The 10207-nt window shown below is 41.1% G+C and overlaps 1 non-coding gene across 1 annotated transcript; it reads right to left on the bottom strand.

The window, feature by feature from the left end:
- Positions 1 to 3507: 3507 nt before the first annotated feature.
- LOC133798924 (small nucleolar RNA R71) lies at positions 3508 to 3614 on the bottom strand. Its single transcript, XR_009876140.1, has one exon. It is a non-coding gene; the product is annotated as a small nucleolar RNA R71 (small nucleolar RNA).
- Positions 3615 to 10207: the final 6593 nt, after the last annotated feature.

The raw sequence follows: 10207 nt of genomic DNA, 5'->3' as shown, positions 1-10207 counted from the left end.
CCCAGAACAGACAGACACTACAGCTGGCCAGAGTGGTCAGGGTCATAATAATGACAATAGTCAGGGTCAAGAGAATGACCAATCCCAGATTCCACAGCCAGCACCTGCAAACTGGCAGCAGTTGTTTAATGATTTGCAGGCTATAGTGTTGAAACAGGGAGAGGAGCTTCGTCTCCTGAGACAGCAACAAGTGCCTGCAGTGGTTAATGTGTCAGAGGCACCTTCTGTGTCAGTGCCAGTTATTGGGCAGCAGCCTGGGGTTGAAAACAGATTGGAACCTATTTATGAGCGGTTCAGGAAACAGCAACCTCCTGTTTTTGAAGGCAGCGCTGATCCTATCAAAGCTGAACAATGGATGAGCATGCTTACCACTATTCTTGACTTTATGAAGGTAGTGGGTAGTGAGAGGGTGGCTTGTGCTACCTATATGTTTCGGGAAGATGCCCGGATTTGGTGGGAGGTGGTTGGCCAGACCAAGGATGTTAATCTCCTGAGCTGGGAGGAGTTTCAGACCTTGTTTAATGAGAAGTACTATAATGATGCTATAAGAGCGGCGAAGGCCGATGAGTTTATGAGGCTACTTCAGGGAAGCTTATTAGTTACTGAATATGCCTTAAAGTTTGACCGTTTGGCAAAGTTTTCCAAAGAGCTGGTGCCCACTGATGGGACCAGGAGAGAGAGATTCCTCCAGGGGCTACAACCTAGGTTAGCCCGTGACGTTCGCATCACCACTGTGGCAGGAGTCACTACTTATGCACAGGTGGTGGAGAAGGCACTCACAGCTGAGAGTGCAGAGATTAAGATCTGGCGTGACAATGCAGCCAGAAGGGATTTCAGGAGGCCAGGTCCTCCATTTGTTGGTTCTGGTAGGGGTGTTGGCCCCAGTGATCAGAAGAGGAAGGTTCCTGATACCTTCCCAGTTCCAGGTCCTGACAAGAGACCTCGTGGTATTACAATAGGTCGTCCTGGGAGCAATGAAGCCTGGAAGGCTCATCTTGAATGCCCTAGGTGCAAGAGGCGCCATTTGGGGGAGTGTAGAGCAAAGGCCTGCTATTTGTGTGGAGTAGTGGGTCACCTTAAGAAAGATTGCCCTCAAATAGGGAAAGAAGAACCCAGAAAGGTGGACAGCTCGGCCCCAGCTCGAGTGTTCACGTTGACTTAAGCAGAAGCTGAGGCTTCCCCCTCAGTTGTTACAGGTCAACTTCTTAGTGCAGGCCCTTATCATGTGTTAATTGATTCTGGTGCTACACATTCCTTTGTTGCTAGTAGCATTATTGATAGTTGTGTAGACCTTGTGATTTCTATGCTGTGGGGTTTGGTACTTTGTTACCCACTGGAGAGATAGTGGTGTCCAGAAGGTGGGTTAGATCTTTGCCAGTGACAGTAGAGGGCAGAGAGTTGTCAGTGGAACTGATAGAGTTAGTTATGACTGACTTCGATATGATACTGGGTATGGATTGGTTGGCAAAGTATGGGGCAACTATTGACTGCAGAAGGAAGATGGTCACCTTTGAGCCTGAAGGTGAGGATCCTTTTGTGTTTGTTGGTACTGTGCATGGACCCCGTATTCCTATGATTTCTGTGTTGAGGGCCAAGGATCTTTTGCAGAGAGGATGCATTGGATTCTTAGCCAGTGTGGTTGACACCACTCAGGTCATGCTAGTGAGACCAGAGGATACTAGACTTGTATGTGAGTTTGTGGATGGATCTCAATATGATTTGGATGCGTTGGTGATTTTTCGGGCTCAAAAAGGCATGAGTTGAAAAATTGCTTAAGGGCCGCGGCATGAGCACTGTAGAGCCGCGGCTAGCCCTTGAAACAGAACCATTGTTTTGGAGGAGAGACTTGAGCCGCGGCATGGCTAAGGAGGGCCGCGGCATAGAAGGGCCAAACCCCAGAAATCAGAGACACGGGCCGCGGCATGGTACATGTAGAGCCGCGGCCCGCCTCTTCAAAAACTGAAAAGATTAGGTTTTATGAGAAAGAGAAAACGAGAAAAAGAGAGGGGGGATTTTTGGAGAGTCTTGGAGGCTAAGAAGGCTGGGAGAATTCAAAAACTACATGTTTTTCATCTATTTTCTTATGTTATTTTTAAATTTCTTTGTGATTAGAATTACAATTATAAACTAATTTACTGTTTAGGATATTTAATTGAATCCCTATTATGAATTAATGCAATTTCAATTTTAGCCTGTTCAATCCCTCTTCAATTCCTTATAGCCTGTTCTTATTGATTGGCCATCTATAGTCATTATCTATATGTTTTTGAATCAAAATCTGAGAAGTGCGATTTGAATTTACTTTGGTTATATTGGACATAATTCTAATTTAGAACGAGAGTATCTAGATTAATTGTGTAACTATATACTGAGTTGTTGAGATTAATGCTATCTTTGTGATTCAATTTACCATAGAAATATAGGAAATTGTCACTTAGGTTGAGTTTATAATTCATAATATGATTATAAGCTGCTTTTGTCAACTCGTTAATTGAAATAGGCAAAAAAAGAAGAAGAATTTAGTATTTTGTATTAGGGAGTGATAGGGAGGATAATTAATGAGATTAAAATCCTAATTATTCTTTCATTGTTTAAATCCAAGGGTTTGCTATTATTCGTTGTTTTATTTAATCTGTAATTATTGTTTCTGCATTTTATATTTTATTTTGCTTTGTCTGTAAGAATCGAAATTCTAATTGACCAAATAGAAAAAAAGATTAATTGACTGGTAATTGAGGATTCAGTCCTTGAGGACGATGCTTGGTTTTACCAAGATTATTACTAAATTGTGATACGTGCACTTGCGTAGCATATAAAATCCGCAACAAGTTTTTGGCGCCGTTGCCGGGGACTGAAAACTATCAATATCAGTCTAATTGTTTTTATTTCTAATTTGGTTATTTTTGTCTTGTTTCTAATTTGTTTCAACTGTGTTTCTTTGTGAATTTAAGGTGGTTGTGTTATATGCGTAGCAGAAGAGGGGCAGATAGTCTTGTTCCTACAAATCCTGAAATTGAGAAGACGTTCAAACAAAATAGAAGAAACAAGAGGTTGGCTCATTAGACAGTAGAGATGGCACAAAATGAGAGGAATAATGAGGTTCCCGAAGTTCTGCAACATCCGGTTCAGAATCCTGCTGCCAGAAGTCTGAGAGACTATGTACTACCCACTATAACGGGAGTACAGAACTGTATAAGACCACCGGCGGTGGAGGCCAATAATTTTGAGATTAAGTCAGCAATTTTGCAAATGGTGCAGTCCACTGTTCAAGTTGGTGGTTTGCCTTCTGAAGACCCCCATATGCACTTGGCAAATTTCTTGGAGTTGTGCGACACTTTCAAGTACAATGGGGTCAGCGATGATGCTATAAGGTTGAGACTCTTCCCATTTTCTCTGCGCGAAAGAGCTAAGAGCTGGCTTAATTTGCTTCAGGAAAATTCTATCAATACTTGGCAAGACCTTGCTCAGAAATTTTTGGCTAAGTTTTTCCCTCCCTCGAAGGCTACTAAATTGAGGGGAAAAATTAATAACTTCTATCAGATGGATGGAGAGTCATTATATGATGCATGGGAGCATTTCAATGAGTTATTGAGGAAATTCCCCCACCATGGTATAGAAAAGTGGATGCTGGTTCACAATTTTTATAACGGGCTGTGTAGTACAACGAAAACAATTATCGATGCTGCAGCTGGTGGGGCATTCATGAGTAAGAGTGCCAATGAAGCATATGAGTTGCTAGAGGACATGGCCACAAATAATCATCAGTGGTCTGAGGAGAGGTCATCTAGGGTCAGAAAGGTAGCTCGGGTGCATGAACTTGATGCAATCACTGCTCTAACAGCGCAAGTGGCCTCCTTGACAAAACAATTATTGCAAAGTATTGTATCTACTAATGCAGTTCAGATGGCAGCTAGGTGTGAAATTTGTGGTGGTCCTCACTCTATTGATCAGTAACCTGCCAGTTGTAGTAATAACATTCCTATGGACCAAGCTCAGGTTCAAGCTGTGGGAAATTTTCAGAGGCCATTCAATAATCCATTCTCCAATACTTACAATCCTGGGTGGAGAAATCATCCTAATTTTTCTTGGAGGAACAATCAGGGCCAACAACCTCAGTTTCAGTAGAATATGCCTCAGCAACCAATGCATCAAGCCTCTTCACCACAACAGCCTAGGCCTCAACAATTAATGAATTAAGCTCCACCTGATAGGCCTAATGAATTGTAAGCTGCATTATTGACCCTCACCAACACTCAAACTCAGTTCATGACAGAGACTAGACCTTCTATCAGAAATCTGGAAACACAAGTAGGGCAGTTGGCTAATATGCTTAATAACAGACCACAGGGTAATTTTCCTAGTAATACTGAAGTCAATCCTAAGGAGCAAGTTCAGGCAATTACTCTGAGGAGTGGTAAACAAATTGAGCAGCCTAGGGTACAACAGTCAGTGTTTTAGAATGAAGAGATGGGTGAACAGTCTGATATAGCAGAACAAAGGGTTACCGAAGACCACCAGAGTTCAGAAAAGTGTCCTCCAGTTGTTGATGACCAGCCAGTTCGAGTTCCATATCCTCAGAGGCTTAGAAAAACTACACTGGATAAACAGTTTTCTAAGTTTTTAGAGGTGTTTAAAAAGCTGCATATCAATATTCCTTTTGCTGAGGCCTTAGAGCAGATGCCCAACTATGTGAAATTCATGAAGGAGATTTTGTCCAAGAAAAGGAAGATGGAGGATTACGACACGATGGCACTCACTAAAGGGTGCAGTGCAATATTGCAGAGGAAGTTACCCCAAAAGTTGAGAGATCCGGGGAGCTTTACTATACCTTGCACAATTGGAAAATTTGAATGTAAGCACGCTTTATGTGATCTGGGGGCAAGTATTAATCTGAAGTCCTTATTTGTGTTTAGAAGACTTGGTTTGGGTGAGGCAAAACCAACAACAGTCACTCTACAACTTGTAGATCGATCGGTGAAACATCCACGAGGTATTATTGAAGATGTTCTTGTGAAGGTGGATAAGTTTATTTTTCCCATTGACTTTATCGTTCTTGACATGGAGGAGGATATGGATGTACCTATTATTCTCGGTAGACCATTTCTAGCCACAGGCCAAGCTCTTATTGATGTTCAAAAAGGAGAGCTTAAACTTAGAGTTGAAGGAGATGAGGTGGCATTCAATGTCTTCAAAGCCATGAAGTATCTGGTGGCTAGTGACAGTTGCTATAGTGTGGACGTGATAGAGAAGGCAGTCTCGAAAAGAAGGGTGAGTAGTGATGCTTTAGAGGCAGTGTTAACAGGTGATGAGGTAGATGATGATGATGTTGAGATGAGAGAATATGTAAACTGGATCAATTCTTACCAACCATACAGGAAGAAGTTTGAAGAATTAGCAGAGGGGCCTGAAAGACCACTAACATCCATTCAGTAGCCACCACAGTTAGAATTAAAGGCTCTTCCAGATCATTTGTGTTATGCATACTTGGGAGAGAATAAGACTTTACCTGTAATAGTTTCAGCTGACCTCTCAAAAACAGAGTTGGAAAAATTGTTGAGGGTTTTAGGGGATCATAAATTGGCCATTGGGTGGACATTGGCGGATATTAGAGGAATAATTCCCTCAACAGTAATGCATATAATTTTATTGGAGGAGAATAACAAGCCATCTATAGAGGCTCAGAGAAGACTCAATCCAGCCATGAAGGAAGTTGTACTTGAGAAGATTCTTAAATGGTTGGACGTCATAGTGATCTACCCAATCTCTAATAGCACATGGGTGAGCCCAGTACAAGTGGTACCTAAGAAGGGTGGTATGACAGTGGTAAAAAATGAAAACTCATTCCAACGAGAACTATGACGGGGTGGCGGATTTGTATTGATTACCGCAAGCTCAACAAGGCAACAAGGAAGGATCATTTTCCTTTGCCTTTCCTTGATCAAATGCTTGACAGATTAGCAGGCCACAGATACTACTGTTTCTTGGCTGGGTATTCAGGGTACCATCAGATTGCTATTGCACCAGAGGATCAAGAGAAAACAACATTCACATGTCCCTATGACACATTTTCTTTCAGGAGAATGCCATTTGGATTATGTAATGCCCCAGCAACATTTCAACGGTGCATGATGCTATCTTTTCAGATATGGTGGAAAGGTGTATCGAGATCTTCATGGATGATTTCTCTGTTTTTGGCTCGTCGTTTGACCTCTGGGTAACTTGGAAAACGTGTTGAATCGTTGTGAAAAGGCAAATCTGGTGTTGAATTGGGAGAAATGCAATTTTATGGTAAAAGAGGGAATTGTTCTGGGACACAAAATTTCTAGAGATGGTATTGAGGTGGATAAAGCAAAGATTGCAACAATTGAGAAATTACCACCTCCAGTGTCAGTAAAAGGTGTGAGAAGTTTCCTAGGCCATGCGAGATTTTATCGACGATTCATCAAAGATTTTTCCAAAGTGTCTAAGCCTCTCTTTTCACTGTTAATGAATGGTGTGGTTTTTGATTTCAATGAAGAGTGCCTTCATGCCTTTAAGGTACTAAAGGAGAAACTCATATCTGCACCTATAGTTGTGGCTCCAAATTGGGACTTACCATTTGAATTGATGTGTGACGCTAGTGACTATGTTGTGGGTGCAGTTTTGGGGCAGCGTATTGATAAGGTATTTCGCTCAATTTATTATGCTAGTAGATCTCTCAATGATGCATAGTTGAATTATGCCACAACAGAAAAAGAGTTGCTAGCCATAGTCTTTGCTTGTGACAAGTCCAGACCCTATCTGATTGGTAACAAGGTGATTGTGTATACTGATCACTCTGCTATCAAGTACTTAATGACTAAGAAGGACGCAAATCCCCGCTTAATTAGATGGGTTTTATTGCTACAAGAGTTTGATATGGAGATTCGCGATAAAAAGGGTACTGAAAACCTTGTAGCAGATCATTTGTCTAGACTAGAAATAGAAGACAGTCAGAATGAGAAAGCTGTGCAGATCAATGACTCCTTTCCAGATGAACAATTATTTGGAGTAAGTAAAAATTCTATTGTGCCTTGGTTTGCGAATATTGTGAATTTCCTTGTTGCAAAGGTTGTGCCTCCTGAGATGACAAGGCAGCAGTTGAAGAAATTTTACTCTGAGTTGAAGCATTACTACTGGGAGGAACCTATTCTCTATAAGCATTGTTGTAACGCCCCAACTCCAGAGACCGTTACAGTGTGCCTTATAAACAGTGCTAAACTCGCTAATCGAGTTATTTGGCCAAATCGTGTAACTAAGTATGATTAGCGGTTTAGGGATTAAAAATTTCGGTTAAGATGTAACGTTTCATTAGAACGTTTATTATATACATTGGGATCCCAAAAATATAATTTCAGAGTCTATTACAAGAAAATATTTACAACAGGCCGATCTAAGCGGCAAAACAGGGTTTAACCCTAGTTTCTCTTCAAACCTCGGCCGTGGTGGTCGAGCAGCTGCATATGTAAACATCGTCACCTAAGCTCTCCAACTCAAGGATGGTCCAGCTTTCTTTTGCCTTTACCTGCACCACTTAGCACCCGTGAGTCGAAGCCCAGCAAGAAAACTTAATATGCTCATGAACAGTAATAACATGTCATTCTCGGCTGATATCGATTAGATCTAATCTTTTAATTGGCCCTGTGTTCATGACGCTATGCCATTCTCGGCTGTTAGGTCTGTGATACTTGACCAGTGCCGACCCTGACTAGTCAGTGCCATACACAAGTAAGCAATGCCACCAAACATATATCATATATCCAATATCCAATATCCAAAAACAGGGCATTCAGCATGCTTACTTAACAAATACTAGCACAATTAGCATCATGCATAAACACAGAGGCTCAAGCTCTGAACAATATCATACTCAGTATACAAAGCATGTCCTAATCACATGTTTCTCGTGCATTACATTTAAACATCCAACATGCATCAAGAATAACCATGCATGTCACATATACACATGGTGTAGTTTTCTTACCTCGGGTTCGAGCAAGAATTAGTAAAAGAACAACATTTGAGAACGATCAATCCTTTGATCCTTTAGCGGTCACCTAGTCATAACCCAAATATGAAATCCCATCAATAAAATAAATCATAAAAATGTTTATAATCTAAAACCTCACTCCCGGGATCCATCCCACACTCTCAGGAATCTCAATCTACCCAAACGGGGCAAAGGAACCCATCCCCGAGCCTTAAAAGTCATCTCGAGCCCTAAAATAGGCTTGCTGGAAAAAGGACCAGCGCTGCAGCCCTATTAAATGGTGCTGAGGCACTATTTCAAGTCAGAGAGGCCCAGCTCTCTGCCCTGCCTAGCGCTGCTGCGCCAACCACAGACCAGAAACTTTCTGGTTTTCCCTCCTTGCGATTTCCCTTAAAACCAAATCTCCAAACCAATCCCAAACATCCAATTCAACCCCTAAACTTCATACATATCACAACATCTTCAAAACTCAATCAATCTTACTAAAAAACTTCCACTAATTCTCAACTTATCATCTCAAATTCTCAACTGAAAAACCAAAAGGAAAAACAGAGTATAGCTTATATTCAAGGATGAAATCTTACCTCAAGCTTGATTTAGATCCCCTTCAATGGAAGAATCAAAGTTCTAAACCTCAAACCTTGATTTCCTAGTTTGGTTCTTCAATTTGAGGTCAAAAATCAGAAAAGGAAAAGAAGAGAAGGAGAGGTACGGGAGAGAGAGATGAGGATGATAGTGATGCTCTGTTTTTTTTTTCTACAACTTTCTAAACTCAAAGGGCTGATATATATCTTAGGGGTGAAAAGACCATTTTGCCCCTAGGTCAAATAAAGGCTTCTAAAGACTTCCAAGGGTAAAATCGTCATTTCCCGCCTATCTCGTTAATTATAATTAACACCCTCCAATTCTCGTTATTCTCAATATTCTCAAATACCAATAATTCATATCCCGTTACCCTCTAATTCCCAGCAACGTTCTAATCACCAAATTACCCCGAGACTCACTCCGAGCCCCGAACTTAATCCAGATATGACTAGACTGAAAACTTGTATTCCATGATCGTCTCATGCCGAATGGCTCGAAAAAATCCACATATCATGTGGTATTATTTATAATTCACCCACATGCATGAAAATACACAATCACCCCCTCAACGGGCCAAATTACCAAAATGCCCTTCTAACAAAATATGAACCCATATGCATGCGTTTACCATCATATAATAATATAATTCACATAAACATGCATATAATCATTAAATAGCGTAATAAATCAATTATGGCACTCCCGACCTCCTAATCAAGGTCCTCAACCTTATTAGGAAATTGGGGCATTACAATTGTGATGATCAAATTATTCGCTGTTGTGTACGTGAGGATGAAATGCATTCTATTCTTGCCCACTGCCACAACTTTCAATGTGGTGGACATTTTGGAGTCACAAGAACAGGAGCTAAGGTATTGCAGAGTGGTTTTTATTGGCCAACTTTATTCAAAGATGCTAACGTTTTTGTGAAGGCTTGTGATCGGTGTCAGCGCACGGGCAATATCTCTAGGAGAAATGAGATGCCTCTCAATGTGATTTTGGAAGTCGAGCTATTTGATGTTTGGGGCATTGACTTCATGGGCCCGTTTCCACCGTCATACAATAATGAGTACATTCTATTAGCTGTTGACTATGTGTCCAAATGGGTGGAAGCTGCTGCAACAAAGACCAATGACAGTAAAACTATGTTAAACTTTCTCCATAAACACATTTTCACTCGTTTTGGTACACCCCGAGCTCTCATTAGTGATGAAGGGAGTCATTTTGTTAACAAACAACTTGATACACTTTTAGCTCGCTACGGCGTATACCACCGCACTGCATTGCCATATCATCCCCAGTCAAATGGTCAAGCTGAAATTTCAAATAGGGAGGTGAAAAGTATCCTTGAAAAGATTGTGGATAGTTCAAGGAAAAACTGGTCAAAGAAGTTGGATGACGCACTATGGGTCTACAGAACAGCGTTTAAAACTCCGATAGGTATGTCCCCATATCGCTTAGTTTTTGGGAAAGCTTGCCATCTTCCAATAGAGCTAGAGCACAGGGCATACTGGGCAATGAAAAAGTTAAACTTGGATTGGACTGCTGCTAGTGAAAATAGAATTTTACAATTGAATGAACTTGATGAATTTCGTAACGAGGCATACGAAAATG

This window comes from Humulus lupulus, chromosome 8, assembly GCF_963169125.1.
Source record: "Humulus lupulus chromosome 8, drHumLupu1.1, whole genome shotgun sequence".
Classification (NCBI taxonomy): Eukaryota; Viridiplantae; Streptophyta; class Magnoliopsida; order Rosales; family Cannabaceae; genus Humulus; species Humulus lupulus.
Note: the sequence above shows the minus strand (reverse complement) of the source record. Positions and strands in the feature narration are given on the sequence as shown.